At 32.7% G+C, this 11,556-nt stretch overlaps 2 non-coding genes across 2 annotated transcripts; both read left to right on the forward strand.

Annotated features, from left to right (window-relative positions):
* The first annotated feature begins 866 nt into the window (after window positions 1-866).
* Window positions 867-935, forward strand: MIR395F (microRNA MIR395f). The gene has a single exon (NR_127243.1). It is a non-coding gene; the product is annotated as a microRNA MIR395f (primary transcript).
* A 5,426-nt stretch (window positions 936-6,361) lies between these two features.
* On the forward strand, window positions 6,362-6,436 carry MIR395G (microRNA MIR395g). The gene has a single exon (NR_127244.1). It is a non-coding gene; the product is annotated as a microRNA MIR395g (primary transcript).
* Window positions 6,437-11,556: the final 5,120 nt, after the last annotated feature.

Consider the following 11,556-nt stretch of genomic DNA (forward strand, 5'->3'; position numbering starts at 1 on the left):
TTTTATTTATAAAAATTTGAGGCCCCCAAAAATTGGGGGCCTAAGGCCAATGCCTAAAATTATATAGGCAAGAGCCGGCCCTGCCCGGAGCACAAGAGTCAAAGTATTTAAATATTGTGATGTGAATTTGCATATGGGTTTTTAAATGTATTTTAAAAAAATTTAACATATTTAAAAAAAATCTGAAAAATCGTATAATAATAGTCGAATTAAAGAAAAGAATTAATCATAAAAAGTAGAAGATATAAGGACCAGATGTAGTACTATACAAATTAAAAGCTAGTAAATTATATGAATTTTAAATATCATAAGTTAAAACTTTGGTATAAGAATTAGCAAGGGAAGCCATCATGCACCCAAACTTTAAGACATGAAAAAAAGAAGAAGGAAAAGGTACAATATGATATGTAAAGAGACAAGGATCTGGAGAAGGAATTGCCTTTTCATATATTCTCAAACTTTAATATTACCCATATTTGTAGCCACATTCAATATAGTGTCACCCCATATCCTAGTTCAAACCTCACTTCACATTTGGGATGGAATTTTCTTATAAAAACAATGTTATAAATAGGAATGTATATATGTTGTGACAAACTAAACAAACAAGTAGGAATGCAAGCTAGAGTACTACTAGATAGGTGCATGATTAACAAAAATGGTTTTCAAGTCTATCAAGGTGTTCCCTAGAGTTCCCTTGACCGCTTCATTAGGGCTTACTTGTTGTTTGATGCCCTGCTGAAGTGTTTGGGGGAACTCCTGGGCTCACTTTGAAATTTTACACAAACAAATATAAGTGTGAGAGTACTGGTTGTGGAAAATGAACACAATATTTTACGTATAAATCTATCAAGGTGTTCCCTAAAGTTCCCTTGACCACTTCATGAGGGCTTACTTCGTTGTTTGAAGCCCTACTGAAGTGTTTGGGGGAACTCCCGAGTTCACTTTGAAAATTACATAAACAAGTAGAAATGCAAGAGTACTAGCTAGAGAGGATGAGCACAATAGGCTTCCTGTATATATCTATCAAGGTATTTCCTAGAGTTCCCTTGACCGCTTCATACAGACTTACTTTGTTGTTAGAAGCCTTGCTAAAGTGTTTGGGGAACTCCCGAGTCCACTTTGAAAATTACACAAACAAGAAGTGCAAGATCTAGCTGGAGTTGATGAACACAATGGTTGAAGCACTAGTATTTCCATACAATTAAAGTCATGAAGATTGGACGTTAATTTTTGTTCTTTAATTACCTAGAACTTTATTTTAGCTGTATAATTATCCATTTTGAGCTACATTGTATACTCATTGGAAGAAAAAATTGCACAATAAAAGAAATTCAAAAAATCAGCAAAAAAAGAAGAAGAAGACAAACGAGAAATTATATACCAAAAGACACAACGATTTAAAGTGTTTCGGTCAATCGCCCTACATCCACAAAGGAGATGGACAATCCACTATATAAATATGAGAGTACAAAATATAGAGAGAAATAACCTCAACCAATTCTCTCGGAATACATGGGAGGTTCACACAAGTAATAACATATTTCTTGTGTCCCACAAATTCTCCCCCAAACCAAAAATTCTCAAAAGCCTCTAAGACTACATTATAAATGTTGATTAAGTTAGAAGGAACAAACCTATATTTATGGAGTCCTAAACCTTTTCCTTACAAGAAAATGATTAGCCAAATATTAAAAAACTTTTTCCTAAAAGGAAAACCTATTTATGATAAGAAACTTAGGGTAATTAATACCCAACAGTTAGAACCCTTGCTGCTAAAATGACTCAGGATAACTCTTTTTTGTGCATGAAAGTTCCTCCTGTGTTTATTTCAAAAAAACTGAAAGGAGATAAAGTGGAAACTCCTTTTTTTAGGCTCACAAAATCATCTTTTGAAAACACTATATGTAATAGTACTCATGAATGTATCCAAAATAATTAAATGTCATACAATACAACTAATCGAGTGCATCTTTAAATATATATTTTTTGAAACTTCAGTGTGTAATAGCTTGCAAATCACATATGTGATGTAAACTAGGGGCGGATTTAGCAAGGCTCATGAGGTGTCACGTGACATTGCTTCCTAGGGAAATTTTACTAAATATGTATAGAGTAAAAAGGGAAAAAACAGAGATAACGATATATATTATTAATGTGACACACCTTATTCAAATCTCTGCATAGTTCAATTGGCTTTTGTCTGGGAAATCGCAACTAGGTCGCGTGTTCAATCCTTGTATTAGCGTATCATTTATTCTTACACTTGGTAAATATAGAATAAATGAAATTTCATAAATTTAAACAGGCAAAATGATAGAAATATTGAGACAACACATAGCAAACATTACTTGATAAGAAAAATAAACTTTTAACTTAACTTAATTTCAAAAGATAGCTCATACGGAGAAAATTATTCACGATCATAACAAAATCAAGTCTCTCATCCACAGCCAACCAGGGAAACTTCATATGACACAAGATACTTCTTTGTTATACTATAAAATAAGATTACAATAATACTTTCCATTCAAATTGAATAATCTACAAATTTACAAGTGTTGACAATATTAGCAAACCGTAATATGAGGCTCGTAAGAAAAAATATCACTTAGATGACACACCTTTTTCATTCTCACAGTTCTTATAAAAGTAACACAATATCAGGCATACCAGGATTGAAGTAAGGAATAAATGTGAGTCTCTATTTCACATTAAATTCTTATAAATATTATTGAGAATTAGAAGAGGGGGAATAGAACACATGTGATGAGAGAATTGATTTCCTAATATATTATAACTCACACGAAACTCACCATAAATTGTAGTATTAAGGATCTAAAGTTGATTAAGATGGCAAAGTTAAAAACAAAAAAATTAACTGATAACAATGTCACAAAATCAAGGGACCTAAACCATACAAATATTCATGAAATTTATAGCGCTTCACCATAAATTGTAGTATTAAGGATCTATAACTTCTTCAAGTGAATAAAATATCAGTTCATCAGTTATAAATCAATCATTCGACCTCATCATTCTCACATTATTATATAGCATTAATGCTTAGTAAATTGTAGAATTGGTGCCCCAAAGCTTTAAGCTCTTAGATTATAGCACTTCTGGAAAAGTGACTTTTGTTAATCTGTAATTTTTGAAATTCAGAAAATACTGCTAATTATTATTACTAACATTGTATACCTTAGGGATTTGAAGATAAGTGATTTTTAGCCTAGGTTTGCACATGACAAATTAAAGATACAAATAAATTATTGAGTTGAAATAGTATAATTTTTTGTTTGGTGTCTCAACTCCCTCAGCCCAGGTTTCATATTCCTCTGTACTAATTGAGTAGGATGTTTGTCTGTAGGCTATAGTTTATTAGAATTATAGAATCAACTAAAATAATTGAGTCAAGAGTACAAGTATGTTTGTGTTCTTTTCTCTTTTATTTCCTAAAAGGTGCTCATATAGTCGAGTATCATTTTCAACTTCAGATATGTGGTAATTCAGAAGCAATACAGCATATGTCACTGATGTAAAATACACTAGGCAAGTCCTAATCGAGTCATTCATGTAAATGGCTACCTTCCAAACCAATTGAGCCATCCCGAAGGACTAATCGAGTGCATTAACATCATCCACATAGGAAAATAAATTATTATGAAAATAAATAAGAGAGTCCGTTGTAATTCATGAAATTATGAGGAGGTAAATAGCACAATCTTAAGCCTCCAAAAGTTTTTTATTTGTTAATAATTTGCCACGTAAATAAACAAAAACATTCTTCTCAAGCTTTCCTTCTTTAGTTTAGATATTATGCTTAATTATCTTGACACATAGGATTAGTTTGTATAAAACTTATAAATCTTTAGTAATATCTATGAACATTTATCTGGAAATAATTAGTTGAAAAATGAAAATGTTTTTAGCTAGATTATTCCCTTTATATTATTCTCAAACTTTAATATCACCCTTTTTTTTTTAGCCAGATTCAATATATATACATGCATTTGATGCATTTACTTAATAACTTTGTTTGATACATTTTTTAAAGTTCGAATCAAAGTTAGTCTATCAAATCTCACGAAAATGTATATACATCTTTGGTGATTTAATAAATATGTAAGAACATTTAATGAACTTGTTTCTAAAAATACATTGTTTTAAAAAATAATTGAGTTCAACTGTATTCATATCGAACTTCTACGCTCACGTCTAAAAATAAGTATACATTAACTATTTATTTTATATTCCCAACATGTTCCCCAATATGAGTATCCATATCCCTTTCTTGGCCGGGCAAACATATAAAAGTTTGTTTTTTGAAAATAATAAATGACGGTAAGACTAGAACTCATAACCTCTTCTTGCTCCCGTAATATGTTAAATAACCTTTATAGCTCACATGCAAATTCCTCTTTAATGTAATTTCAATTTTTCTTTTCTCATTATTAATTTGATCTGTTTTTTCTTGGTATGAGGGTCTATCAGAAATAACCATATTAATAATGTTTGGATACATTCTAGCTACCCTCTTAATTCAAACAACATTTTGTAGAATTACGTGGGATATGTTGTTGTTGCATTGCTGCCTTTTTGAACTCTGGAAAAGAAATATTCCTTGGTACATAAAGGATTAGAATATACTTCTTGAGGATATAATATTGAACCTGGTCTATATTGTTATCCAAGTGAACGAAAAAAATTATGCCAAAATAAAAGGAAAACCTTCCATGCACAAATAAGATTGACTCAACGTTGTATTATTTGTTGATATCTTTCTATATTATCAATCATAAAGCAAATTGGACAAGATCTAGAATAACTTTATAAATATATACCCCTTCCTTTACACAAGAGTCAAAGTATTTAAATATCTCGTTGTATTTAAAAGAAATTTGACATGCATAAAAAATTATATTAATTAATTAATAATAAGAATTAGCCAGTGAATCCATTATTTCCAGTAAATAGATGCAAGATTTAATTTGTACATGAAACTTTAGGTATGAGAATTATGCAACATACAAAGGAAAAAGGTCTGGAAAAGGAATTACTTTTTTTCTGATATTCTCAAACTTTAATATTACCCAAATTTGTAGCCACATTCAACAAAATGTCACCACATATCCAAGTTCAAACCCCACTTTCATATCTTGCATGGAATTTGCTTACCAACACAATATAAATAGGAGTGTATGTTATAACAAGATTAAACAAGCCAATGGAAGTGCAAGAATACTAGTTGGAGTCTTGGAGATAGAGAAAAATGGTTCTCAAGTCTATTAAGGTGTTCACAAGAGTTTCCTTGACCACTTCATGAGGGTTTAATTACTACGTTGTTTGATGCCCTGTTGAAGTGTTTGGGGGAACTCCCGGGTTCACTTTGAAATTTATACAAACAAATAAGAAGTGGTAGAGTACTAATGGGAGATAATAAATGCAATGATTCATTTCTATAACTATCAAGGTGTTCTCGAGAGTTCCCTTGACCACTTCATAAGGGATTAATATCTTTGTTTTTGATTCCTTGCTGAAGTGTTTGGGGGAACTCCCGGGTTCATTTTGAAGTTTACACAAACAAGTAAAAGTGCATGAGTACTAGAGGTAGATAATGAATGCTACAATTCATGGCTACATCTATCAAGATGTTCCCGAGAGTTCCCTTGAACACTTCATGAGGGCTTAATTACTTCATTTCTGAAGTCCTGCTAAAGTGTTTGGGGAAACTCCTGGGATCACTTTGAAATTTCCACAAACAAGTAGAAGTACAAGTGGGAAATGATTAATGAAATGATTCGTGTCTATATCCATCAAGGTGAGAGTTCCCTTGACTACTTCATGAGAAGGGATTAGTTACTTCATTTTTGATGTCCTGCTGAAGTGTTTACGAACTCCCAAGTTCCTTTTGAAGTTTACACAAACAAATAAAAGCGCAAGAGAACTAGCAGGAAATATAAATGTAATGATTCATATTGCTACATCTATCAAGGTGTAACTGAGATTTCCCTTGACCACTTCATCATGAGGGGTTGATATCTTCTTTTTTGATGTCTTGCTGAAGTGTTTGGGGTAATCTCAGGCTCACTTTGAAGTTTATACTAACATTAAAATGCAAGGGTACTAGCGGGAAATGATCATTGCAATGAATCATGCTATATCGATCAAGGTGTTCTCAAGAGTTCCCTTAACCACTTCATGAGGACTTAATTACTTCATTTTGAATGTCCTGCTGAAGTGTTTACGAACTCCCAAGTTCCTTTTGAAGTTTACACAAACAAATAAAAGCGCAAGAGAACTAGCAGGAAATATAAATGTAATGATTCATATTGCTACATCTATCAAGGTGATCCCAAGAGTTCCCTTGACCACTTCATCATGAGGGGTTGATATCTTCTTTTTTGATGTCTTGCTGAAGTGTTTGGGGGAACTCCCAAGTTTACTTTGAAAATTACACAAATAAGTATAAGTGCAATAGTACAAGCTGAAAATGGTGAATTGAATGATTCATGTCTACATCTATCAAGGTATTCCCAAGACTTTTCTTGACCACTTCATAAAGGCTTTATTACTTCATTTTTAATGCCCTACTTAAGTGTTTGAGGGAACTCCCAGGTTCACTTTGAAATTTACACAAACAAGTAGAAATGCAAGAGTACGAGCTGAAAAGTATGGGAAATGATGAATGCAATGATTCATGTCTACATCTATATATCAAGGTTTTGTATGTCTCTAAATCTATCAAGGTTATCCCGAGAGTTTCCTTAATTAACCACTTTGTGAGGATTAATTACTTCATTTTTTGATGTCCTATTGAAGTGTTTGGCTGAACTCTTAGGTTCATTTTCAAATATACACAAATAAGTAAAAGTCCAGAAATTCTAACGAGAGATGTTGAATGCGATGATTCATATCTACATCCGGGGTTTCGAAAGTTTCTTTGACCACTTCATGAGGGATTAGTTACCTCGTTTGAAGCTCTACTAAAGTGTTTGGGGACTCTCAGGCTCACTTTGTAAATTTACACAAACAAGTAGAAGTGCAAGAGTATTAATTTAATTTGGTGGAACTACATGACCAAAAATACTCTCATGTTTTTTTGTTGCTGGACTATTATATATGTATTATATAGTGTTTTCAGGACTATTGAATAATATTATGTACTATTTTTGTAATATAATACAGTGATTTATAAATACAAACTATCATTGTATTTCATTTCACAAACACTAGTATGGTCGTAACCAAAATCTATTAATTTAATTTGTGGTATTATATCTTACTGAATACATCAGTACACCTTAGACTTGCTAATAGATTTTATTTTAACATTCAAATAATGCTGTGATTTAATTAAGCATCTAACATGACATGTTTAAGTGTTTCGATTAAGCACTTTCAACTAAAAAAATTTAGAAACGCCTATTACGTAAAATTAGTTAATCATATAAAATATATTTGAATTAACTATAAATATCAATATCAATTAAAAAATGCATGTGATTTAATATTTTACTGGGGCTAACACATAATTAGTGTCAAATAAAAATATTGTATCATTGTTACGACCCAGGAGTACCCCCTAGACGTAACACGACATACAAAACTCCGAAGATCCTCATACAAGCCTCTTAGCATATCATAACATAAGAACATAGGAAACTGGTGCGGAATTTAAATTTTTTTCTTTTACAATCGAAGTCTTTTTATAAAAACAAGCGGGAGTCGACACTTTGTCTCAAACTATCTATAACCATTAAGACTACAGCTTCGGGAAGCAGCCCATACAAAAGCTCTAAACATAAAATAAAAGACATAAAGGAAATAGTGGGTTTGTCCTCGAAGATATGAGGACTCACCAAATCTTCAACTCCTTGCTCCTTAGAAACCTATCTCCCAAGAATAGAACTCAAGTCTCCAAACCCTTCACTTTGTGAAAAATGTAGAAGAAATATGGGTTAGCACAAAGATGTACTAAATATGATAGTCATGCATAAAATCCTTTAAAACATGCAAAAAGGGACATTTTGGTTGAAAACCATGCATTTACTAAGTTGAGCATCATTATGCACTTTTAGTGTAAAACACAAGTCACAAGCATATTCATCAAATAATTCATTATAACATAATAGAACCATCTCTTAGGTAACCCTAAGTTTTACTTGTGCAATGCATTAATGTCATCCTATTCTACCACTCATACTAAGTATCCCTTTTAGGCCACCATAGTCATGTTTACCATTCTTGGATCCCATCTTTAGCCTATTTCTTATAGACAAGGAAACATGCACATTTAATAAGTCATGACTAGGAAAGCAACTCATAGAAACAATCCAAGTTAACATACAGCATTATAAGTAGCCTTTACATAAAATGAAATTACCATTTAGGCACAAGCACATTCATTTACATGAGTCATCTTAAGAAAGAGGAATCTACCATAACCACTCTCAAAGCCAACTTGTGCAATGCATGGATGAAGTCCCATACCTCCACCCACACTAAGTAGTACCTCTTGAATAGCCATAGTATATCCTAGACTTGACCTTGTGGAAATTAGCCTTAACCGACGTAGAGCATGTGAGCTTGTATGGAATCCGGTATCATGCCACACACCGAAAAGAGGTGTCCTACTTGCCTAAGGTAATGTCATTCCCCACACCGAAAAGAGGTGTCCTACGTGCCTAAGGTAGAACTAAAATGTATTAGCTTAGAAATGAATCCAATGGCTAAATAACCTATGGGGTCATGTAGTTATGGGATAATGAGATTGCTACTAGAAACTCAACCTTATTTAACGGGGGAGCTTCCATCTCATGAGATTAACTTTAGAAACCCGGCCTTTCTTAACGGGATAGCTTGTATCTCATATTCAATATCCACTCGGTGCTAAGCATTGATTACCACGATTACATGTTTAATCTTGAATTGAATTTACACGCATGAAGGAGTATCTTACCCTCCATCCAACACAATACATGAAGAGAGCTCATAGATTCATTAGGTGAGAATGAACTTTTAACCTAAAATCTTAATTATGTGAAACTATTCATTATGTGTTTATGCGAATGAACTTTCAATCAACACAATAATATCTTCATAATCATGGAATAATCATGTTTAAGTGTGTGTGAGTGAGAATAGACTTTCAACAACACCTCAATTACTTCAAAGTCATGATCACTTTAATTACTTTCTCAAAAGATGGTCTTAAATCATGAACCCACTCTCATAAGCATGTATAATATCATATATTTCCCCCTTTAAGGACCAAAGACCATATTCAATTATCTCAAAACATGGTCTTAAATCATGAACATACTCTCATAAGCATGTATAATATCATATATTTCCCCCTTTAAGTACCAAAGACCATATTCAATCAACACATCTAGCATTCATTAACTTAGACACGGATATAATCATAGTTCAAGTAATCAAGTCATAAAATGCATGATCTCAAACACTCATAATATAGGTCATGTTGGTGGAGTTCTTCCACAATAAAATCACATTCAATCCAACACACACAATAGATTCCCACTTAAAGCCTTAGCATCATTAGCTCATTTATATTAGCTTTTACCATTAAAGCCCTAGAAGTCATCTTCATACTACAAGCCTTACTCTCAAGCAATACCTTGCATGATCATCATATATACCTAATTCTCAAGATAATCCAACCACATGCTTCATTCTTAACCAATTATAGTCATATAACATCATACAAAACTAAATCTCAATATCATTAAACCATGATCCATCATATAAGCCCTAATCTAGTCAATTCATGTTTACAAGCTTTACTTTTAAGTAATTCATCTTTAGTTCCTCTAATCTCAAGTAATTCATAAAGTAGTTCATCAATCTTAGAAGGTCATATCTAAGCTCTCAATTGCCTCCTCCATGGCATAAACCAAACTATATCAATTTCACCCTAAAACTTTATGTTAATCAAGAATACATGTATAATCATACTAAATTAATGTAATTACACCATAAACAACCATTATCCATTCAATTGTATGAACATATAATAACACTCACACTTTAAGTTCCACTTTAGGAAAATTAGGAAATTCATGGATCCTTGAAGAATTCATCTTAACACAGTAGCAATTCATCAATTTGATCATAATATAAAGCAATTAAACCATTGAAAACGTTTTTAGAAATTATCCATGACTTGGAGTGAAAACCCTAGGTTTTGGAGATTTTTCTACTTTGAAATTGGAAGTTTGAGAACTTCATGGATGAAAGCATTCCATGAATCAAAGAATACCATACCTTAGATGAAGATTCCTCATGAATTTGGGTATAAAAGATGAGTTCTTGAACCTTAGACTTCAACTTCTTCTTCTACAATGGAGGTTTTAGTGAGAGAAATATTTGGGGGTAAAGTTGGTTATGATTTGGGGATGTTGGGATTTTTGAAGTAAATAGGTTAGTTAATGATGTAAAAGTACATATATAAGTCTATTAAAATAACATAAAACAACCCCACATTAAAATAATTAAACTAGGAATTACCTAAAACCAACTTACCTTGGCCGAGCCTGGGCAAAAGACCTCGTGGGTGGGTCTACGCCCCGTTCTGAAGGTCATGGGTGGTGGTCTGCCCTCACCTGGGGTCTTGACCTACGAGCCTCCCCCACGAGGTGTGGATGGACATACGCCCAGTAGATCCCATCCGTAGGTCACATCTTTTTGGCAGGTTGGATAGATTTGGGGTAGCTTTGGGGTTAACTTTAGGGTCCTCCTCAAGGACCCCTTGGTTGGTCCTTGGGGAGTCATACCTTGACGTTTAACCCCTCACCCTAAGTCCGGAAAGCCATTTTACAACATTAACTCTCACATCAAACTCTAAAACTCACGTAAGGCTCTAGTTTCACCAACTAGTTTTAGGGGGCGTAACAATCATGTGTTCAGATTCTCAATAGAAATAAGTCATAATTCGAGTGTCTAAATAAATTTTACTCGAGTTTAAAAAATCGTTAATGTATTCAACCAAAATATTAATTTAATTCAACTTAATTGTTTATAACTATATGTCGCAGACATAATTGAATAAATAAATACATAATAAGAACCGTCCAACGTGCCTCCTTTTAATAGAGAAAATGTATTAGTGAGTGACATGAATATTCTAACTACTCATCAAATAATGATATTTATGATTTAACGAGGGTGATATATAACACTTTGATATCTAATTCATAGAGCCGTCAATATGGGATAGGCCCATTGGGCTGGCCTGGTCTAATTCGTGATTTTATAGGGTTGGACTACGATTTTTGGAGCCCATTTGAGAAAAGGGATTTTTAGCCCAGCCTGAATAAGTCTGCCAATTTGTGGTGCTTGAGAAATATGGATAGGGCTGGTCCGTGGGCCAAATAAAAATTAATTATAAAATAAAAATAAAATAGAGTATTAAAAATAACAAGAGTCTAAACTCAAAATTTGTTTAAAGTTTGAAATATTACAATTTAAATACAAATTATGTACTACATATAATAAAAATCTCCTAAAATTTCTAGGGAATCACTACATAGG

This window comes from Solanum tuberosum, unplaced genomic scaffold (assembly GCF_000226075.1).
Source record: "Solanum tuberosum cultivar DM 1-3 516 R44 unplaced genomic scaffold, SolTub_3.0 scf01045, whole genome shotgun sequence".
NCBI classification, from domain to species: Eukaryota; Viridiplantae; Streptophyta; class Magnoliopsida; order Solanales; family Solanaceae; genus Solanum; species Solanum tuberosum.